Genomic DNA, 3,642 nt, shown 5'->3' with positions numbered 1-3,642 from the left:
AAAAAAAAAAAAAAAAAAAAGACCAACAGGTATATGAAAAAATGCTCAAGAGCACTAATCATAAGGGTAATGCAAATTAAAACCACAATTACCTTTCATGTCGCCACAGTTAGAATGGTTATTATCCAAAAATGACAAATGTTAAGGATGCAGAGAACAGGAAACTTTTATACATTGTTAGTGGGAATATCAATTAGTACAGTTGTTACAGAAAACCATATAGAGGTTTCTCACAAAATTTCTTTTCTCAAAGGAAAAGAGATCAGTATATCAAAGGGACAGCTGCACTCATATGTTTATTACAGCACTATTTACAATAGCCAAGATACGGAATTAATCTAAGTGTTTATCAATGGATGAATGGATAAAGAAGTTGTAGTATATGTGCACAATAAAATACTAGTCGGCCTTAAAAAGGAACTAAATCTTGTCATTTGTAGCAACCTAGATGGAACTGGAGGTCATTGTGTTAAATGAAATAAGCCAGGCACAAAAAGACAAATATTACTCATACATATGGGAGCTAAAAAGGTGGATTTCATGGAGAGTAGAATGATGGTACCAGAGACTGAGAAGGATGGAGACGGGGATGAAGGAAGATTGGTTAATGGGTACAAGCATTCAGTTAAAAGGATTAAGTTCTGGTGTCTGATAGCACAGTAGGGTGACTTTAGTTAATGATAATATATTTCAAAACAGCTAGAAGAGAATATTTGAAGTGTTCCTTATACAATGAAATGACGAATGTTTGATCATTACACACTGTATGCAAGTATCAAAATATCACATATATTCCATAAATATGTACAATTATTATGTATCAATTTTTTTAAACTCTTGAAAGACTTATACACCCATTTGTTAACAGCAGTTATTTTTATGTGACGACATTTTGTTTAGTATAATTTTCATTTAAACTTTTGCTTGTATTTATTCATTATTTTCCAAAAACTTAGAATAAAAATGTATTACTTTGTAAAAAGACAAATATCAATTTCCATTACTTTCATGCTTTTAAAGGGTCTGCATATTTCTCGTATCATGTGCCTTTCCTATATTCCCTCCAAAATAAGCAGGCTAACATTTATTTTTATTTTAATGAAAGAAACAGCTCTAATGAAATGCAGCAACATGCCCAAGGCCTCACAGTAAGTTATTACGGGAATTGATACTCACATCAAGGTGTCTTGCTTTCCACTACAGTTCTATTGCAACTTTCCTTGTTCCATCTTGCCTTTCCTCTAGCAGATAAAGAATGGTCACACTCTTCACACCCTTCCTGCAAACAAAATCACTGCGAACAAAGGAGCTTCTCCAGCAGGCACCAAAAAGCCTCACCATTTCAAAGATCCTCCAGTCCCTTTCTTTTCACACCAGAAGTGATCTACAGTCATCCCCTGATGAGGCGGACTATTAATGATCCCTAATAAATGAGGTTCACTGGGGAGCCCCAGAGGTGATGCATGGCTAACAGCTGGTAACAGCCCTGTTGGAACACGAAGTCGAGCTCCACTTCCATGGATAATTTTGTCACTCTTTCTTTCTGTAATTATTCATTCCTATGTGGCAGAGAGTTGATTCCAACTGCCAGGGCCTTCACTCTCAGGCCCAAAAATATGCTGGGCTGCCTTTTGTAATCCCAGCCCCCTGCACAGTGATGCCAATCCCGCCCCCACCAGGGAAAAGAACACAAGGGAAAGATGGAGATACAATCCATCTTTGTCCTTAGAGAACCACCTTAGAGAGAATTTTTAAAGAATTTAACTTTCGCACTCCCACCTCATTACCAGCGCCAAATCTCTCAAAACCATAGTCTTGTGCATTTCTATGAAATGGTAGGTTTCCTCTAAATTTGGACATATTTTAGACTGCCCAGGACTTAATGAGACCTAGAATTCTAAGAACTAATTTAAAAACTGCGAAGTCGGCTTGGCACCTATAGCTCAACCGGCTAAGGCGCCAGCCACGTACACCTAAGGTGGCGGGTTCGAATCCCCAGCCCGGACCCGCCAAACAACAATGACGGCTGCAACCAAAAAATAGCCGGGCGTTGTGGCGGGCGCCTGTGGTCCCAGCTACTTGGGAGGCGGAGGCAGGAGACTCGCTTGAGCCCAGGAGTTGGAGGTTGCTGTGAGCTGTAATGCCACGGCACTCTGCCCAGGGGGACAGCTTGAGGCTCTGTCTCAAAAAAAAAAAAAAAAAAAAAAAACTGCAAAGTCTTTTTAGGAGACTAAGGCTTCACCAGACTTGTGTAGCTCCAACATCAATGGACTTCTTTGTGTGTGTGTGAGACTCTGGGTGTTTTCTTTTTTTATTTTAATAATTAATTACTTTTTATTAAATTATAACTTTGTACACTGATGCATGTATGGGGTTCGGGGCACTGCTTCAATATACAATGTGAAATGTTTACATTGAACCAAGTAACACATCCATCACAATTATACTCATTTCTTAATAGTTTTGAAATGTACCAATCAATGGACTTCTTGAGGGCATCTTCCTTAATACCCAACTTCATTGAGGGCTGTGCAGTTTTCTTTATATGTAGCTTACCCACTTCTGGTCACATGGAAAGATTACATTCTCAAAAACTTATAGCTTTTTAAAAATTATTATGGGTACATATCCTCACCTGCATTTTCTTTTCTTTTTTTTTCTTTTTTTGAGACAGAGTCTCACTATGTCACTCTTGGTAGAGTGCTGAGGTATCATAGCTCACAGCAACCTCAAACTCTCAGGCTTAAGTGATTCTCTTGCCTCACTCAGCCTCCCAAGTAGCTGGGACTACTGGTGCCCACCACAATGCCTGGCTATTTTTTTGTTGTAGTTGTCATTGTTGTTTAGCAGGCCCTAGCCGGGTTCAAACCCACCAGCCCGTTTATGTGGCCAGCACCCTAACCACTGAGCTATGAGCGCCAAGCCCCTTGCTTCCATTTTCATTTGTGATTTCAATATCCTAACCTTTCCAGCCTTATAGTCTTCGTGCTTTTTGGTTTTTTTGTTTCTTTTTCATTTAAACATGTTTTATTTATACAGATACCTGGTTTAAAAAGTCTAATAATTCTTCCCTTCACCTCTCCTGAGTCCCACTTCCAAGAGGCAGTCACTTTCCATTCCTTTTGTGATATTAGTCACCACATTTTAAAATATTATGCTTACATGCCCTTTTTTATATTTTATTTTGTTTTACTATTTGGGGTTCATTGAGGGTACAAAGAATTAGGTCACACTGATTACATTTGTTTAGGTAAAGTCCCTCTTATACTTGTGTCCCACCCCCAAGAGGTATGTCATACACGGTATCCCCTCAACCCCCTCTCTCATCCCCTCTCCTCACTCCCTTGTTCCCCTGTCCCCTACCTTAAAATTGATTTGAGTTTTTCTCTTATAAGGGTATTAAGCTGTCTGCTGGCTTAATATTAGAATTGAGTACATTGGATTTTTGCTTCTCCATTCTTGTGATACTTTACTGAGAAGAATGTGTTCCACCTCCTTCAGGTTAATACAAAAGATTTAAAGTCTTTATTTTTTTTTTTTTTTTTTTTTTTTTTTTTTTTTGCAGTTTTTGACAGGGGCTAGGTTTGAACCCACCACCTCCAGCATGTGGGGCCGGCACCACCCCTAAAGTCTCTATCTTTT

Source organism: Otolemur garnettii, unplaced genomic scaffold (genome assembly GCF_000181295.1).
Source record: "Otolemur garnettii isolate 467f Iridium unplaced genomic scaffold, OtoGar3 scaffold00006, whole genome shotgun sequence".
NCBI lineage: Eukaryota > Metazoa > Chordata > Mammalia > Primates > Galagidae > Otolemur > Otolemur garnettii.
Note: the sequence above shows the minus strand (reverse complement) of the source record.